Source organism: Amia ocellicauda, unplaced genomic scaffold (assembly GCF_036373705.1).
Source record: "Amia ocellicauda isolate fAmiCal2 unplaced genomic scaffold, fAmiCal2.hap1 HAP1_SCAFFOLD_41, whole genome shotgun sequence".
Classification (NCBI taxonomy): domain Eukaryota; kingdom Metazoa; phylum Chordata; class Actinopteri; order Amiiformes; family Amiidae; genus Amia; species Amia ocellicauda.
The window spans coordinates 1-18,355 of NW_027102981.1; the positions used below are offsets into that span (position 1 = coordinate 1).

Consider the following 18,355-nt stretch of genomic DNA (forward strand, 5'->3'; position numbering starts at 1 on the left):
GGTATTCCCAGGCGGTCTCCCATCCAAGTACTGACCAGGCCCGAGCCTGCTTAGCTTCCGAGATCGGACGAGATCGGGCGTATTCAGGCTAGTATGGCCGTAAGCCAGGGAGGCTGTCCCTGACGCTCTACTTAAAGGGATGGCAATATCCGTTTCTGCCGTTCATACTTACAGTTGAACTGTCTCTCTACTCTAAAGCCCGGGACACACCAGCGCGCCGCAGACAGTCCCTGCTAATATGCCACGTTGTGGCAACGTTGTGCGTTAGCTGGGGTGCCACACCAGACCGGAACTATATTTTACAAAACGAACACATTTGTCTTGATAAAACAGCTGTAATTGAGTGCCTGACACGCCAGTCAAGCGCAATCTTGAGAAGGTGTGCATTTCAGTAAGGATTTCAATTGACATGCAGTATGAAACTGAAAGGAGGTTGCATCACTATGATGCATAACATTGCATGTATTGTATTTTCAAGTGTGTGCATTCATCCTGTTGTCATTTTGTTTTGAAAGCAGAAGAATCATTCAACAGGTTGCTGAGACAAATGTAAACCAGTAAAACATATGAAGAGAAACAAACCTTGAATATAAGTTCAGTTGTTTAAACATTTGACAAACTATGGTGAGGGGGTAAGAAAACACACAAATCCAGCAGCTCCTGTATTTCAATACACCAGAACCCAATATTATTGGCGAGTCGGGTAGTCCATCATCACAGTTCGAGGGCAGGCATCATTTCAGTAATTTCACCCCGTTGCATTCACATCCGTGCCTTGAATGAGATTGAATGTGATCTTTGCTCTCAAGTATGTTCCCAAGTTTTACACTTTCGTGCTTTGCATGAATGGGAATGGAACCGTGTGTGTTGAATGAGGCTCCTTGTGAGCACTGATCTTTGTCCGGTGGAGTTCCTTTTTGTGTTGCTGTAATTGTGTCATTTCTCGATGAGAAAGATTAGGCAACATTTAGTCACTTCTAGCCATGATGCTCAATTTATTTACGAATGTACCCTAGTTACTAGGGACCGTTTACGTTGGAGAACAAGATCTATTGTATGCCTGTGTATTTGGGGAAGTCAAATCTGAAATAATGATGAAATTGCGTGTATCCAAAGTTAAAACTCGTGATTTGTCGCGCTCTGGTGTGTAAAAGATGCAAAAGCTTACAGCACCTGGTATTCCCAGGCGGTCTCCCATTCAAGTACTGACCAGGCCCGAGCCTGCTTAGCTTCCGAGATCGGACGAGATCGGGCGTATTCAGACTAGTATGGCCGTAAGCCAGGGAGGCTGTCCCTGACGCTCTACTTAAAGGGATGGCAATATCCGTTTCTGCCGTTCATACTTACAGTTGAACTGTCTCTCTACTCTAAAGCCCGGGACACACCAGCGCGCCGCAGACAGTCCCTGCTAATATGCCACGTTGTGGCAACGTTGTGCGTTAGCTGGGGTGCCACACCAGACCGGAACTATATTTTACAAAACGAACACATTTGTCTTGATAAAACAGCTGTAATTGAGTGCCTGACACGCCAGTCAAGCGCAATCTTGAGAAGGTGTGCATTTCAGTAAGGATTTCAATTGACATGCAGTATGAAACTGAAAGGAGGTTGCATCACTATGATGCATAACATTGCATGTATTGTATTTTCAAGTGTGTGCATTCATCCTGTTGTCATTTTGTTTTGAAAGCAGAAGAATCATTCAACAGGTTGCTGAGACAAATGTAAACCAGTAAAACATATGAAGAGAAACAAACCTTGAATATAAGTTCAGTTGTTTAAACATTTGACAAACTATGGTGAGGGGGTAAGAAAACACACAAATCCAGCAGCTCCTGTATTTCAATACACCAGAACCCAATATTATTGGCGAGTCGGGTAGTCCATCATCACAGTTCGAGGGCAGGCATCATTTCAGTAATTTCATCCCGTTGCATTCACATCCGTGCCTTGAATGAGATTCAATGTGATCTTTGCTCTCAAGTATGTTCCCAAGTTTTACACTTTCGTGCTTTGCATGAATGGGAATGGAACCGTGTGTGTTGAATGAGGCTCCTTGTGAGCACTGATCTTTGTCCGGTGGAGTTCCTTTTTGTGTTGCTGTAATTGTGTCATTTCTCGATGAGAAAGATTAGGCAACATTTAGTCACTTCTAGCCATGATGCTCAATTTATTTACGAATGTACCCTAGTTACTAGGGACCGTTTACGTTGGAGAACAAGATCTATTGTATGCCTGTGTATTTGGGGAAGTCAAATCTGAAATAATGATGAAATTGCGTGTATCCAAAGTTAAAACTCGTGATTTGTCGCGCTCTGGTGTGTAAAAGATGCAAAAGCTTACAGCACCTGGTATTCCCAGGCGGTCTCCCATCCAAGTACTGACCAGGCCCGAGCCTGCTTAGCTTCCGAGATCGGACGAGATCGGGCGTATTCAGGCTAGTATGGCCGTAAGCCAGGGAGGGTGTCCCTGACGCTCTACTTAAAGGGATGGCAATATCCGTTTCTGCCGTTCATACTTACAGTTGAACTGTCTCTCTACTCTAAAGCCCGGGACACACCAGCGCGCCGCAGACAGTCCCTGCTAATATGCCACGTTGTGGCAACGTTGTGCGTTAGCTGGGGTGCCACACCAGACCGGAACTATATTTTACAAAACGAACACATTTGTCTTGATAAAACAGCTGTAATTGAGTGCCTGACACGCCAGTCAAGCGCAATCTTGAGAAGGTGTGCATTTCAGTAAGGATTTCAATTGACATGCAGTATGAAACTGAAAGGAGGTTGCATCACTATGATGCATAACATTGCATGTATTGTATTTTCAAGTGTGTGCATTCATCCTGTTGTCATTTTGTTTTGAAAGCAGAAGAATCATTCAACAGGTTGCTGAGACAAATGTAAACCAGTAAAACATATGAAGAGAAACAAACCTTGAATATAAGTTCAGTTGTTTAAACATTTGACAAACTATGGTGAGGGGGTAAGAAAACACACAAATCCAGCAGCTCCTGTATTTCAATACACCAGAACCCAATATTATTGGCGAGTCGGGTAGTCCATCATCACAGTTCGAGGGCAGGCATCATTTCAGTAATTTCACCCCGTTGCATTCACATCCGTGCCTTGAATGAGATTGAATGTGATCTTTGCTATCAAGTATGTTCCCAAGTTTTACACTTTCGTGCTTTGCATGAATGGGAATGGAACCGTGTGTGTTGAATGAGGCTCCTTGTGAGCACTGATCTTTGTCCGGTGGAGTTCCTTTTTGTGTTGCTGTAATTGTGTCATTTCTCGATGAGAAAGATTAGGCAACATTTAGTCACTTCTAGCCATGATGCTCAATTTATTTACGAATGTACCCTAGTTACTAGGGACCGTTTACGTTGGAGAACAAGATCTATTGTATGCCTGTGTATTTGGGGAAGTCAAATCTGAAATAATGATGAAATTGCGTGTATCCAAAGTTAAAACTCGTGATTTGTCGCGCTCTGGTGTGTAAAAGATGCAAAAGCTTACAGCACCTGGTATTCCCAGGCGGTCTCCCATCCAAGTACTGACCAGGCCCGAGCCTGCTTAGCTTCCGAGATCGCGAGATCGGGCGTATTCAGGCTAGTATGGCCGTAAGCCAGGGAGGCTGTCCCTGACGCTCTACTTAAAGGGATGGCAATATCCGTTTCTGCCGTTCATACTTACAGTTGAACTGTCTCTCTACTCTAAAGCCCGGGACACACCAGCGCGCCGCAGACAGTCCCTGCTAATATGCCACGTTGTGGCAACGTTGTGCGTTAGCTGGGGTGCCACACCAGACCGGAACTATATTTTACAAAACGAACACATTTGTCTTGATAAAACAGCTGTAATTGAGTGCCTGACACGCCAGTCAAGCGCAATCTTGAGAAGGTGTGCATTTCAGTAAGGATTTCAATTGACATGCAGTATGAAACTGAAAGGAGGTTGCATCACTATGATGCATAACATTGCATGTTTTGTATTTTCAAGTGTGTGCATTCATCCTGTTGTCATTTTGTTTTGAAAGCAGAAGAATCATTCAACAGGTTGCTGAGACAAATGTAAACCAGTAAAACATATGAAGAGAAACAAACCTTGAATATAAGTTCAGTTGTTTAAACATTTGACAAACTATGGTGAGGGGGTAAGAAAACACACAAATCCAGCAGCTCCTGTATTTCAATACACCAGAACCCAATATTATTGGCGAGTCGGGTAGTCCATCATCACAGTTCGAGGGCAGGCATCATTTCAGTAATTTCATCCCGTTGCATTCACATCCGTGCCTTGAATGAGATTCAATGTGATCTTTGCTCTCAAGTATGTTCCCAAGTTTTACACTTTCGTGCTTTGCATGAATGGGAATGGAACCGTGTGTGTTGAATGAGGCTCCTTGTGAGCACTGAACTTTGTCCGGTGGAGTTCCTTTTTGTGTTGCTGTAATTGTGTCATTTCTCGATGAGAAAGATTAGGCAACATTTAGTCACTTCTAGCCATGATGCTCAATTTATTTACAAATGTACACTAGTTACTAGGGACCGTTTACGTTGGAGAACAAGATCTATTGTATGCCTGTGTATTTGGGGAAGTCAAATCTGAAATAATGATGAAATTGCGTGTATCCAAAGTTAAAACTTGTGATTTGTCGCCCTTTGGTGTGTAAAAGATGCAAAAGCTTACAGCACCTGGTATTCCCAGGCGGTCTCCCATCCAAGTACTGACAAGGCCCGAGCCTGCTTAGCTTCCGAGATCGGACGAGATCGGGCGTATTCAGGCTAGTATGGCCGTAAGCCAGGGAGGCTGTCCCTGACGCTCTACTTAAAGGGAAGGCAATATCCGTTTCTGCCGTTCATACTTACAGTTGAACTGTCTCTCTACTCTAAAGCCCGGGACACACCAGCGCGCCGCAGACAGTCCCTGCTAACACGAAACGTTGTGGCAACATTGTGGCAACGTTGTGCGTTAGCTGGGGTGCCACACCAGACCGGAACTATATATTACAAAACGAACACATTGTCTTGATAAAACAGCTGTAATTGAGTGCCTGACACGCCAGTCAAGCGCAATCTTGAGAAGGTGTGCATTTCAGTAAGGATTTCAATTGACATGCAGTATGAAACTGAAAGGAGGTTGCATCACTATGATGCATAACATTGCATGTATTGTATTTTCAAGTGTGTGCATTCATCCTGTTGTCATTTTGTTTTGAAAGCAGAAGAATCATTCAACAGGTTGCTGAGACAAATGTAAACCAGTAAAACATATGAAGAGAAACAAACCTTGAATATAAGTTCAGTTGTTTAAACATTTGACAAACTATGGTGAGGGGGTAAGAAAACACACAAATCCAGCAGCTCCTGTATTTCAATACACCAGAACCCAATATTATTGGCGAGTCGGGTAGTCCATCATCACAGTTCGAGGGCAGGCATCATTTCAGTAATTTCATCCCGTTGCATTCACATCCGTGCCTTGAATGAGATTCAATGTGATCTTTGCTCTCAAGTATGTTCCCAAGTTTTACACTTTCGTGCTTTGCATGAATGGGAATGGAACCGTGTGTGTTGAATGAGGCTCCTTGTGAGCACTGAACTTTGTCCGGTGGAGTTCCTTTTTGTGTTGCTGTAATTGTGTCATTTCTCGATGAGAAAGATTAGGCAACATTTAGTCACTTCTAGCCATGATGCTCAATTTATTTACAAATGTACACTAGTTACTAGGGACCGTTTACGTTGGAGAACAAGATCTATTGTATGCCTGTGTATTTGGGGAAGTCAAATCTGAAATAATGATGAAATTGCGTGTATCCAAAGTTAAAACTTGTGATTTGTCGCCCTTTGGTGTGTAAAAGATGCAAAAGCTTACAGCACCTGGTATTCCCAGGCGGTCTCCCATCCAAGTACTGACAAGGCCCGAGCCTGCTTAGCTTCCGAGATCGGACGAGATCGGGCGTATTCAGGCTAGTATGGCCGTAAGCCAGGGAGGCTGTCCCTGACGCTCTACTTAAAGGGAAGGCAATATCCGTTTCTGCCGTTCATACTTACAGTTGAACTGTCTCTCTACTCTAAAGCCCGGGACACACCAGCGCGCCGCAGACAGTCCCTGCTAACACGAAACGTTGTGGCAACATTGTGGCAACGTTGTGCGTTAGCTGGGGTGCCACACCAGACCGGAACTATATATTACAAAACGAACACATTGTCTTGATAAAACAGCTGTAATTGAGTGCCTGACACGCCAGTCAAGCGCAATCTTGAGAAGGTGTGCATTTCAGTAAGGATTTCAATTGACATGCAGTATGAAACTGAAAGGAGGTTGCATCACTATGATGCATAACATTGCATGTATTGTATTTTCAAGTGTGTGCATTCATCCTGTTGTCATTTTGTTTTGAAAGCAGAAGAATCATTCAACAGGTTGCTGAGACAAATGTAAACCAGTAAAACATATGAAGAGAAACAAACCTTGAATATAAGTTCAGTTGTTTAAACATTTGACAAACTATGGTGAGGGGGTAAGAAAACACACAAATCCAGCAGCTCCTGTATTTCAATACACCAGAACCCAATATTATTGGCGAGTCGGGTAGTCCATCATCACAGTTCGAGGGCAGGCATCATTTCAGTAATTTCATCCCGTTGCATTCACATCCGTGCCTTGAATGAGATTCAATGTGATCTTTGCTCTCAAGTATGTTCCCAAGTTTTACACTTTCGTGCTTTGCATGAATGGGAATGGAACCGTGTGTGTTGAATGAGGCTCCTTGTGAGCACTGAACTTTGTCCGGTGGAGTTCCTTTTTGTGTTGCTGTAATTGTGTCATTTCTCGATGAGAAAGATTAGGCAACATTTAGTCACTTCTAGCCATGATGCTCAATTTATTTACAAATGTACACTAGTTACTAGGGACCGTTTACGTTGGAGAACAAGATCTATTGTATGCCTGTGTATTTGGGGAAGTCAAATCTGAAATAATGATGAAATTGCGTGTATCCAAAGTTAAAACTTGTGATTTGTCGCCCTTTGGTGTGTAAAAGATGCAAAAGCTTACAGCACCTGGTATTCCCAGGCGGTCTCCCATCCAAGTACTGACAAGGCCCGAGCCTGCTTAGCTTCCGAGATCGGACGAGATCGGGCGTATTCAGGCTAGTATGGCCGTAAGCCAGGGAGGCTGTCCCTGACGCTCTACTTAAAGGGAAGGCAATATCCGTTTCTGCCGTTCATACTTACAGTTGAACTGTCTCTCTACTCTAAAGCCCGGGACACACCAGCGCGCCGCAGACAGTCCCTGCTAACACGAAACGTTGTGGCAACATTGTGGCAACGTTGTGCGTTAGCTGGGGTGCCACACCAGACCGGAACTATATATTACAAAACGAACACATTGTCTTGATAAAACAGCTGTAATTGAGTGCCTGACACGCCAGTCAAGCGCAATCTTGAGAAGGTGTGCATTTCAGTAAGGATTTCAATTGACATGCAGTATGAAACTGAAAGGAGGTTGCATCACTATGATGCATAACATTGCATGTATTGTATTTTCAAGTGTGTGCATTCATCCTGTTGTCATTTTGTTTTGAAAGCAGAAGAATCATTCAACAGGTTGCTGAGACAAATGTAAACCAGTAAAACATATGAAGAGAAACAAACCTTGAATATAAGTTCAGTTGTTTAAACATTTGACAAACTATGGTGAGGGGGTAAGAAAACACACAAATCCAGCAGCTCCTGTATTTCAATACACCAGAAGCCAATATTATTGGCGAGTCGGGTAGTCCATCATCACAGTTCGAGGGCAGGCATCATTTCAGTAATTTCATCCCGTTGCATTCACATCCGTGCCTTGAATGAGATTCAATGTGATCTTTGCTCTCAAGTATGTTCCCAAGTTTTACACTTTCGTGCTTTGCATGAATGGGAATGGAACCGTGTGTGTTGAATGAGGCTCCTTGTGAGCACTGAACTTTGTCCGGTGGAGTTCCTTTTTGTGTTGCTGTAATTGTGTCATTTCTCGATGAGAAAGATTAGGCAACATTTAGTCACTTCTAGCCATGATGCTCAATTTATTTACAAATGTACACTAGTTACTAGGGACCGTTTACGTTGGAGAACAAGATCTATTGTATGCCTGTGTATTTGGGGAAGTCAAATCTGAAATAATGATGAAATTGCGTGTATCCAAAGTTAAAACTTGTGATTTGTCGCCCTTTGGTGTGTAAAAGATGCAAAAGCTTACAGCACCTGGTATTCCCAGGCGGTCTCCCATCCAAGTACTGACCAGGCCCGAGCCTGCTTAGCTTCCGAGATCGGACGAGATCGGGCGTATTCAGGCTAGTATGGCCATAAGCCAGGGAGGCTGTCCCTGACGCTCTACTTAAAGGGAAGGCAATATCCGTTTCTGCCATTCATACTTACAGTTGAACTGTCTCTCTACTCTAAAGCCCGGGACACACCAGCGCGCCGCAGACAGTCCCTGCTAACACGCCACGTTGTGGCAACATTGTGGCAACGTTGTGCGTTAGCTGGGGTGCCACACCAGACCGGAACTATATATTACAAAACGAACACATTGTCTTGATAAAACAGCTGTAATTGAGTGCCTGACACGCCAGTCAAGCGCAATCTTGAGAAGGTGTGCATTTCAGTAAGGATTTCAATTGACATGCAGTATGAAACTGAAAGGAGGTTGCATCACTATGATGCATAACATTGCATGTATTGTATTTTCAAGTGTGTGCATTCATCCTTTTGTCATTTTGTTTTGAAAGCAGAAGAATCATTCAACAGGTTGCTGAGACAAATGTAAACCAGTAAAACATATGAAGAGAAACAAACCTTGAATATAAGTTCAGTTGTTTAAACATTTGACAAACTATGGTGAGGGGGTAAGAAAACACACAAATCCAGCAGCTCCTGTATTTCAATACACCAGAACCCAATATTATTGGCGAGTCGGGTAGTCCATCATCACAGTTCGAGGGCAGGCATCATTTCAGTAATTTCATCCCGTTGCATTCACATCCGTGCCTTGAATGAGATTGAATATGATCTTTGCTCTCAAGTATGTTCCCAAGTTTTACACTTTCGTGCTTTGCATGAATGGGAATGGAACCGTGTGTGTTGAATGAGGCTCCTTGTGAGCACTGAACTTTGTCCGGTGGAGTTCCTTTTTGTGTTGCTATAATTGTGTCATTTCTCGATGAGAAAGATTAGGCAACATTTAGTCACTTCTAGCCATGATGCTCAATTTATTTACAAATGTACACTAGTTACTAGGGACCGTTTACGTTGGAGAACAAGATCTATTGTATGCCTGTGTATTTGGGGAAGTCAAATCTGAAATAATGATGAAATTGCGTGTATCCAAAGTTAAAACTTGTGATTTGTCGCCCTTTGGTGTGTAAAAGATGCAAAAGCTTACAGCACCTGGTATTCCCAGGCGGTCTCCCATCCAAGTACTGACCAGGCCCGAGCCTGCTTAGCTTCCGAGATCGGACGAGATCGGGCGTATTCAGGCTAGTATGGCCATAAGCCAGGGAGGCTGTCCCTGACGCTCTACTTAAAGGGAAGGCAATATCCGTTTCTGCCATTCATACTTACAGTTGAACTGTCTCTCTACTCTAAAGCCCGGGACACACCAGCGCGCCGCAGACAGTCCCTGCTAACACGAAACGTTGTGGCAACGTTGTGCGTTAGCTGGGGTGCCACACCAGACCGGAACTATATTTTACAAAACGAACACATTGTCTTGATAATACAGCTGTAATTGAGTGCCTGACACGCCAGTCAAGCGCAATCTTGAGAAGGTGTGCATTTCAGTAAGGATTTCAATTGACATGCAGTATGAAACTGAAAGGAGGTTGCATCACTATGATGCATAACATTGCATGTATTGTATTTTCAAGTGTGTGCATTCATCCTGTTGTCATTTTGTTTTGAAAGCAGAAGAATCATTCAACAGGTTGCTGAGACAAATGTAAACCAGTAAAACATATGAAGAGAAACAAACCTTGAATATAAGTTCAGTTGTTTAAACATTTGACAAACTATGGTGAGGGGGTAAGAAAACACACAAATCCAGCAGCTCCTGTATTTCAATACACCAGAACCCAATATTATTGGCGAGTCGGGTAGTCCATCATCACAGTTCGAGGGCAGGCATCATTTCAGTAATTTCATCCCGTTGCATTCACATCCGTGCCTTGAATGAGATTGAATGTGATCTTTGCTCTCAAGTATGTTCCCAAGTTTTACACTTTCGTGCTTTGCATGAATGGGAATGGAACCGTGTGTGTTGAATGAGGCTCCTTGTGAGCACTGATCTTTGTCCGGTGGAGTTCCTTTTTGTGTTGCTGTAATTGTGTCATTTCTCGATGAGAAAGATTAGGCAACATTTAGTCACTTCTAGCCATGATGCTCAATTTATTTACGAATGTACCCTAGTTACTAGGGACCGTTTACGTTGGAGAACAAGATCTATTGTATGCCTGTGTATTTGGGGAAGTCAAATCTGAAATAATGATGAAATTGCGTGTATCCAAAGTTAAAACTCGTGATTTGTCGCCCTTTGGTGTGTAAAAGATGCAAAAGCTTACAGCACCTGGTATTCCCAGGCGGTCTCCCATCCAAGTACTGACCAGGCCCGAGCCTGCTTAGCTTCCGAGATCGGACGAGATCGGGCGTATTCAGGCTAGTATGGCCGTAAGCCAGGGAGGCTGTCCCTGACGCTCTACTTAAAGGGATGGCAATATCCGTTTCTGCCGTTCATACTTACAGTTGAACTGTCTCTCTACTCTAAAGCCCGGGACACACCAGCGCGCCGCAGACAGTCCCTGCTAATATGCCACGTTGTGGCAACGTTGTGCGTTAGCTGGGGTGCCACACCAGACCGGAACTATATTTTACAAAACGAACACATTTGTCTTGATAAAACAGCTGTAATTGAGTGCCTGACACGCCAGTCAAGCGCAATCTTGAGAAGGTGTGCATTTCAGTAAGGATTTCAATTGACATGCAGTATGAAACTGAAAGGAGGTTGCATCACTATGATGCATAACATTGCATGTATTGTATTTTCAAGTGTGTGCATTCATCCTGTTGTCATTTTGTTTTGAAAGCAGAAGAATCATTCAACAGGTTGCTGAGACAAATGTAAACCAGTAAAACATATGAAGAGAAACAAACCTTGAATATAAGTTCAGTTGTTTAAACATTTGACAAACTATGGTGAGGGGGTAAGAAAACACACAAATCCAGCAGCTCCTGTATTTCAATACACCAGAACCCAATATTATTGGCGAGTTGGGTAGTCCATCATCACAGTTCGAGGGCAGGCATCATTTCAGTAATTTCATCCCGTTGCATTCACATCCGTGCCTTGAATGAGATTGAATGTGATCTTTGCTCTCAAGTATGTTCCCAAGTTTTACACTTTCGTGCTTTGCATGAATGGGAATGGAACTGTGTGTGTTGAATGAGGCTCCTTGTGAGCACTGATCTTTGTCCGGTGGAGTTCCTTTTTGTGTTGCTGTAATTGTGTCATTTCTCGATGAGAAAGATTAGGCAACATTTAGTCACTTCTAGCCATGATGCTCAATTTATTTACGAATGTACCCTAGTTACTAGGGACCGTTTACGTTGGAGAACAAGATCTATTGTATGCCTGTGTATTTGGGGAAGTCAAATCTGAAATAATGATGAAATTGCGTGTATCCAAAGTTAAAACTCGTGATTTGTCGCGCTCTGGTGTGTAAAAGATGCAAAAGCTTACAGCACCTGGTATTCCCAGGCGGTCTCCCATCCAAGTACTGACCAGGCCCGAGCCTGCTTAGCTTCCGAGATCGGACGAGATCGGGCGTATTCAGGCTAGTATGGCCGTAAGCCAGGGAGGCTGTCCCTGACGCTCTACTTAAAGGGATGGCAATATCCGTTTCTGCCGTTCATACTTACAGATGAACTGTCTCTCTACTCTAAAGCCCGGGACACACCAGCGCGCCGCAGACAGTCCCTGCTAATATGCCACGTTGTGGCAACGTTGTGCGTTAGCTGGGGTGCCACACCAGACCGGATCTATATTTTACAAAACGAACACATTTGTCTTGATAAAACAGCTGTAATTGAGTGCCTGACACGCCAGTCAAGCGCAATCTTGAGAAGGTGTGCATTTCAGTAAGGATTTCAATTGACATGCAGTATGAAACTGAAAGGAGGTTGCATCACTATGATGCATAACATTGCATGTATTGTATTTTCAAGTGTGTGCATTCATCCTGTTGTCATTTTGTTTTGAAAGCAGAAGAATCATTCAACAGGTTGCTGAGACAAATGTAAACCAGTAAAACATATGAAGAGAAACAAACCTTGAATATAAGTTCAGTTGTTTAAACATTTGACAAACTATGGTGAGGGGGTAAGAAAACACACAAATCCAGCAGCTCCTGTATTTCAATACACCAGAACCCAATATTATTGGCGAGTCGGGTAGTCCATCATCACAGTTCGAGGGCAGGCATCATTTCAGTAATTTCACCCCGTTGCATTCACATCCGTGCCTTGAATGAGATTGAATGTGATCTTTGCTCTCAAGTATGTTCCCAAGTTTTACACTTTCGTGCTTTGCATGAATGGGAATGGAACCGTGTGTGTTGAATGAGGCTCCTTGTGAGCACTGATCTTTGTCCGGTGGAGTTCCTTTTTGTGTTGCTGTAATTGTGTCATTTCTCGATGAGAAAGATTAGGCAACATTTAGTCACTTCTAGCCATGATGCTCAATTTATTTACGAATGTACCCTTGTTACTAGGGACCGTTTACGTTGGAGAACAAGATCTATTGTATGCCTGTGTATTTGGGGAAGTCAAATCTGAAATAATGATGAAATTGCGTGTATCCAAAGTTAAAACTCGTGATTTGTCGCGCTCTGGTGTGTAAAAGATGCAAAAGCTTACAGCACCTGGTATTCCCAGGCGGTCTCCCATCCAAGTACTGACCAGGCCCGAGCCTGCTTAGCTTCCGAGATCGGACGAGATCGGGCGTATTCAGGCTAGTATGGCCGTAAGCCAGGGAGGCTGTCCCTGACGCTCTACTTAAAGGGATGGCAATATCCGTTTCTGCCGTTCATACTTACAGATGAACTGTCTCTCTACTCTAAAGCCCGGGACACACCAGCGCGCCGCAGACAGTCCCTGCTAATATGCCACGTTGTGGCAAAGTTGTGCGTTAGCTGGGGTGCCACACCAGACCGGATCTATATTTTACAAAACGAACACATTTGTCTTGATAAAACAGCTGTAATTGAGTGCCTGACACGCCAGTCAAGCGCAATCTTGAGAAGGTGTGCATTTCAGTAAGGATTTCAATTGACATGCAGTATGAAACTGAAAGGAGGTTGCATCACTATGATGCATAACATTGCATGTATTGTATTTTCAAGTGTGTGCATTCATCCTGTTGTCATTTTGTTTTGAAAGCAGAAGAATCATTCAACAGGTTGCTGAGACAAATGTAAACCAGTAAAACATATGAAGAGAAACAAACCTTGAATATAAGTTCAGTTGTTTAAACATTTGACAAACTATGGTGAGGGGGTAAGAAAACACACAAATCCAGCAGCTCCTGTATTTCAATACACCAGAACCCAATATTATTGGCGAGTCGGGTAGTCCATCATCACAGTTCGAGGGCAGGCATCATTTCAGTAATTTCACCCCGTTGCATTCACATCCGTGCCTTGAATGAGATTGAATGTGATCTTTGCTCTCAAGTATGTTCCCAAGTTTTACACTTTCGTGCTTTGCATGAATGGGAATGGAACCGTGTGTGTTGAATGAGGCTCCTTGTGAGCACTGATCTTTGTCCGGTGGAGTTCCTTTTTGTGTTGCTGTAATTGTGTCATTTCTCGATGAGAAAGATTAGGCAACATTTAGTCACTTCTAGCCATGATGCTCAATTTATTTACGAATGTACCCTTGTTACTAGGGACCGTTTACGTTGGAGAACAAGATCTATTGTATGCCTGTGTATTTGGGGAAGTCAAATCTGAAATAATGATGAAATTGCGTGTATCCAAAGTTAAAACTCGTGATTTGTCGCGCTCTGGTGTGTAAAAGATGCAAAAGCTTACAGCACCTGGTATTCCCAGGGGGTCTCCCATTCAAGTACTGACCAGGCCCGAGCCTGCTTAGCTTCCGAGATCGGACGAGATCGGGCGTATTCAGGCTAGTATGGCCGTAAGCCAGGGAGGCTGTCCCTGACGCTCTACTTAAAGGGATGGCAATATCCGTTTCTGCCGTTCATACTTACAGTTGAACTGTCTCTCTACTCTAAAGCCCGGGACACACCAGCGCGCCGCAGACAGTCCCTGCTAATATGCCACGTTGTGGCAACGTTGTGCGTTAGCTGGGGTGCCACACCAGACCGGAACTATATTTTACAAAAAGAACACATTTGTCTTGATAAAACAGCTGTAATTGAGTGCCTGACACGCCAGTCAAGCGCAATCTTGAGAAGGTGTGCATTTCAGTAAGGATTTCAATTGACATGCAGTATGAAACTGAAAGGAGGTTGCATCACTATGATGCATAACATTGCATGTATTGTATTTTCAAGTGTGTGCATTCATCCTGTTGTCATTTTGTTTTGAAAGCAGAAGAATCATTCAACAGGTTGCTGAGACAAATGTAAACCAGTAAAACATATGAAGAGAAACAAACCTTGAATATAAGTTCAGTTGTTTAAACATTTGACAAACTATGGTGAGGGGGTAAGAAAACACACAAATCCAGCAGCTCCTGTATTTCAATACACCAGAACCCAATATTATTGGCGAGTCGGGTAGTCCATCATCACAGTTCGAGGGCAGGCATCATTTCAGTAATTTCACCCCGTTGCATTCACATCCGTGCCTTGAATGAGATTGAATGTGATCTTTGCTCTCAAGTATGTTCCCAAGTTTTACACTTTCGTGCTTTGCATGAATGGGAATGGAACCGTGTGTGTTGAATGAGGCTCCTTGTGAGCACTGATCTTTGTCCGGTGGAGTTCCTTTTTGTGTTGCTGTAATTGTGTCATTTCTCGATGAGAAAGATTAGGCAACATTTAGTCACTTCTAGCCATGATGCTCAATTTATTTACGAATGTACCCTAGTTACTAGGGACCGTTTACGTTGGAGAACAAGATCTATTGTATGCCTGTGTATTTGGGGAAGTCAAATCTGAAATAATGATGAAATTGCGTGTATCCAAAGTTAAAACTCGTGATTTGTCGCGCTCTGGTGTGTAAAAGATGCAAAAGCTTACAGCACCTGGTATTCCCAGGCGGTCTCCCATCCAAGTACTGACCAGGCCCGAGCCTGCTTAGCTTCCGAGATCGGACGAGATCGGGCGTATTCAGGCTAGTATGGCCGTAAGCCAGGGAGGCTGTCCCTGACGCTCTACTTAAAGGGATGGCAATATCCGTTTCTGCCGTTCATACTTACAGTTGAACTGTCTCTCTACTCTAAAGCCCGGGACACACCAGCGCGCCGCAGACAGTCCCTGCTAATATGCCACGTTGTGGCAACGTTGTGCGTTAGCTGGGGTGCCACACCAGACCGGAACTATATTTTACAAAACGAACACATTTGTCTTGATAAAACAGCTGTAATTGAGTGCCTGACACGCCAGTCAAGCGCAATCTTGAGAAGGTGTGCATTTCAGTAAGGATTTCAATTGACATGCAGTATGAAACTGAAAGGAGGTTGCATCACTATGATGCATAACATTGCATGTTTTGTATTTTCAAGTGTGTGCATTCATCCTGTTGTCATTTTGTTTTGAAAGCAGAAGAATCATTCAACAGGTTGCTGAGACAAATGTAAACCAGTAAAACATATGAAGAGAAACAAACCTTGAATATAAGTTCAGTTGTTTAAACATTTGACAAACTATGGTGAGGGGGTAAGAAAACACACAAATCCAGCAGCTCCTGTATTTCAATACACCAGAACCCAATATTATTGGCGAGTCGGGTAGTCCATCATCACAGTTCGAGGGCAGGCATCATTTCAGTAATTTCATCCCGTTGCATTCACATCCGTGCCTTGAATGAGATTCAATGTGATCTTTGCTCTCAAGTATGTTCCCAAGTTTTACACTTTCGTGCTTTGCATGAATGGGAATGGAACCGTGTGTGTTGAATGAGGCTCCTTGTGAGCACTGAACTTTGTCCGGTGGAGTTCCTTTTTGTGTTGCTGTAATTGTGTCATTTCTCGATGAGAAAGATTAGGCAACATTTAGTCACTTCTAGCCATGATGCTCAATTTATTTACAAATGTACAATAGTTACTAGGGACCGATTACGTTGGAGAACAAGATCTATTGAATGCCTGTGTATTTGGGGAAGTCAAATCTGAAATAATGATGAAATTGCGTGTATCCAAAGTTAAAACTTGTGATTTGTCGCCCTTTGGTGTGTAAAAGATGCAAAAGCTTACAGCACCTGGTATTCCCAGGCGGTCTCCCATCCAAGTACTGACAAGGCCCGAGCCTGCTTAGCTTCCGAGATCGGACGAGATCGGGCGTATTCAGGCTAGTATGGCCGTAAGCCAGGGAGGCTGTCCCTGACGCTCTACTTAAAGGGAAGGCAATATCCGTTTCTGCCGTTCATACTTACAGTTGAACTGTCTCTCTACTCTAAAGCCCGGGACACACCAGCGCGCCGCAGACAGTCCCTGCTAACACGAAACGTTGTGGCAACATTGTGGCAACGTTGTGCGTTAGCTGGGGTGCCACACCAGACCGGAACTATATATTACAAAACGAACACATTGTCTTGATAAAACAGCTGTAATTGAGTGCCTGACACGCCAGTCAAGCGCAATCTTGAGAAGGTGTGCATTTCAGTAAGGATTTCAATTGACATGCAGTATGAAACTGAAAGGAGGTTGCATCACTATGATGCATAACATTGCATGTATTGTATTTTCAAGTGTGTGCATTCATCCTGTTTACATTTTGTTTTGAAAGCAGAAGAATCATTCAACAGGTTGCTGAGACAAATGTAAACCAGTAAAACATATGAAGAGAAACAAACCTTGAATATAAGTTCAGTTGTTTAAACATTTGACAAACTATGGTGAGGGGGTAAGAAAACACACAAATCCAGCAGCTCCTGTATTTCAATACACCAGAAGCCAATATTATTGGCGAGTCGGGTAGTCCATCATCACAGTTCGAGGGCAGGCATCATTTCAGTAATTTCATCCCGTTGCATTCACATCCGTGCCTTGAATGAGATTCAATGTGATCTTTGCTCTCAAGTATGTTCCCAAGTTTTACACTTTCGTGCTTTGCATGAATGGGAATGGAACCGTGTGTGTTGAATGAGGCTCCTTGTGAGCACTGAACTTTGTCCGGTGGAGTTCCTTTTTGTGTTGCTGTAATTGTGTCATTTCTCGATGAGAAAGATTAGGCAACATTTAGTCACTTCTAGCCATGATGCTCAATTTATTTACAAATGTACACTAGTTACTAGGGACCGTTTACGTTGGAGAACAAGATCTATTGTATGCCTGTGTATTTGGGGAAGTCAAATCTGAAATAATGATGAAATTGCGTGTATCCAAAGTTAAAACTTGTGATTTGTCGCCCTTTGGTGTGTAAAAGATGCAAAAGCTTACAGCACCTGGTATTCCCAGGCGGTCTCCCATCCAAGTACTGACCAGGCCCGAGCCTGCTTAGTTTCCGAGATCGGACGAGATTGGGCGTATTCAGGCTAGTATGGCCGTAAGCCAGGGAGGCTGTCCCTGACGCTCTACTTAAAGGGAAGGCAATATCCGTTTCTGCCGTTCATACTTACAGTTGAACTGTCTCTCTACTCTAAAGCCCGGGACACACCAGCGCGCCGCAGACAGTCCCTGCTAACACGCCACGTTGTGGCAACATTGTGGCAACGTTGTGCGTTAGCTGGGGTGCCACACCAGACCGGAACTATATATTACAAAACGAACACATTGTCTTGATAAAACAGCTGTAATTGAGTGCCTGACACGCCAGTCAAGCGCAATCTTGAGAAGGTGTGCATTTCAGTAAGGATTTCAATTGACATGCAGTATGAAACTGAAAGGAGGTTGCATCACTATGATGCATAACATTGCATGTATTGTATTTTCAAGTGTTTGCATTCATCCTGTTGTCATTTTGTTTTGAAAGCAGAAGAATCATTCAACAGGTTGCTGAGACAAATGTAAACCAGTAAAACATATGAAGAGAAACAAACCTTGAATATAAGTTCAGTTGTTTAAACATTTGACAAACTATGGTGAGGGGGTAAGAAAACACACAAATCCAGCAGCTCCTGTATTTCAATA

The 18,355-nt window shown here is 43.4% G+C and overlaps 15 non-coding genes and 1 pseudogene across 15 annotated transcripts; all 16 read right to left on the minus strand.

Annotated features, from left to right (window-relative positions):
* On the minus strand, positions 1–105 carry LOC136735514 (uncharacterized; annotated as a pseudogene).
* A 1,056-nt stretch (positions 106–1,161) lies between these two features.
* Positions 1,162–1,280, minus strand: LOC136735958 (5S ribosomal RNA). The gene has a single exon (XR_010811485.1). It is a non-coding gene; the product is annotated as a 5S ribosomal RNA (ribosomal RNA).
* A 1,056-nt stretch (positions 1,281–2,336) lies between these two features.
* Positions 2,337–2,455, minus strand: LOC136735781 (5S ribosomal RNA). The gene has a single exon (XR_010811309.1). It is a non-coding gene; the product is annotated as a 5S ribosomal RNA (ribosomal RNA).
* Positions 2,456–3,511: 1,056 nt separating this feature from the next.
* LOC136735342 (5S ribosomal RNA) lies at positions 3,512–3,628 on the minus strand. The gene has a single exon (XR_010810959.1). It is a non-coding gene; the product is annotated as a 5S ribosomal RNA (ribosomal RNA).
* Positions 3,629–4,684: 1,056 nt separating this feature from the next.
* On the minus strand, positions 4,685–4,803 carry LOC136735162 (5S ribosomal RNA). The gene has a single exon (XR_010810784.1). It is a non-coding gene; the product is annotated as a 5S ribosomal RNA (ribosomal RNA).
* Positions 4,804–5,869: 1,066 nt separating this feature from the next.
* Positions 5,870–5,988, minus strand: LOC136735163 (5S ribosomal RNA). The gene has a single exon (XR_010810785.1). It is a non-coding gene; the product is annotated as a 5S ribosomal RNA (ribosomal RNA).
* Positions 5,989–7,054: 1,066 nt separating this feature from the next.
* On the minus strand, positions 7,055–7,173 carry LOC136735164 (5S ribosomal RNA). Its single transcript, XR_010810786.1, has one exon. It is a non-coding gene; the product is annotated as a 5S ribosomal RNA (ribosomal RNA).
* Positions 7,174–8,239: 1,066 nt separating this feature from the next.
* LOC136735754 (5S ribosomal RNA) lies at positions 8,240–8,358 on the minus strand. Its single transcript, XR_010811284.1, has one exon. It is a non-coding gene; the product is annotated as a 5S ribosomal RNA (ribosomal RNA).
* A 1,066-nt stretch (positions 8,359–9,424) lies between these two features.
* LOC136735755 (5S ribosomal RNA) lies at positions 9,425–9,543 on the minus strand. Its single transcript, XR_010811285.1, has one exon. It is a non-coding gene; the product is annotated as a 5S ribosomal RNA (ribosomal RNA).
* A 1,055-nt stretch (positions 9,544–10,598) lies between these two features.
* Positions 10,599–10,717, minus strand: LOC136735793 (5S ribosomal RNA). Its single transcript, XR_010811320.1, has one exon. It is a non-coding gene; the product is annotated as a 5S ribosomal RNA (ribosomal RNA).
* A 1,056-nt stretch (positions 10,718–11,773) lies between these two features.
* On the minus strand, positions 11,774–11,892 carry LOC136735804 (5S ribosomal RNA). Its single transcript, XR_010811331.1, has one exon. It is a non-coding gene; the product is annotated as a 5S ribosomal RNA (ribosomal RNA).
* Positions 11,893–12,948: 1,056 nt separating this feature from the next.
* Positions 12,949–13,067, minus strand: LOC136735815 (5S ribosomal RNA). Its single transcript, XR_010811342.1, has one exon. It is a non-coding gene; the product is annotated as a 5S ribosomal RNA (ribosomal RNA).
* Positions 13,068–14,123: 1,056 nt separating this feature from the next.
* LOC136735776 (5S ribosomal RNA) lies at positions 14,124–14,242 on the minus strand. Its single transcript, XR_010811304.1, has one exon. It is a non-coding gene; the product is annotated as a 5S ribosomal RNA (ribosomal RNA).
* Positions 14,243–15,298: 1,056 nt separating this feature from the next.
* On the minus strand, positions 15,299–15,417 carry LOC136735826 (5S ribosomal RNA). The gene has a single exon (XR_010811353.1). It is a non-coding gene; the product is annotated as a 5S ribosomal RNA (ribosomal RNA).
* A 1,056-nt stretch (positions 15,418–16,473) lies between these two features.
* LOC136735165 (5S ribosomal RNA) lies at positions 16,474–16,592 on the minus strand. The gene has a single exon (XR_010810787.1). It is a non-coding gene; the product is annotated as a 5S ribosomal RNA (ribosomal RNA).
* Positions 16,593–17,658: 1,066 nt separating this feature from the next.
* Positions 17,659–17,777, minus strand: LOC136735347 (5S ribosomal RNA). The gene has a single exon (XR_010810964.1). It is a non-coding gene; the product is annotated as a 5S ribosomal RNA (ribosomal RNA).
* Positions 17,778–18,355: the final 578 nt, after the last annotated feature.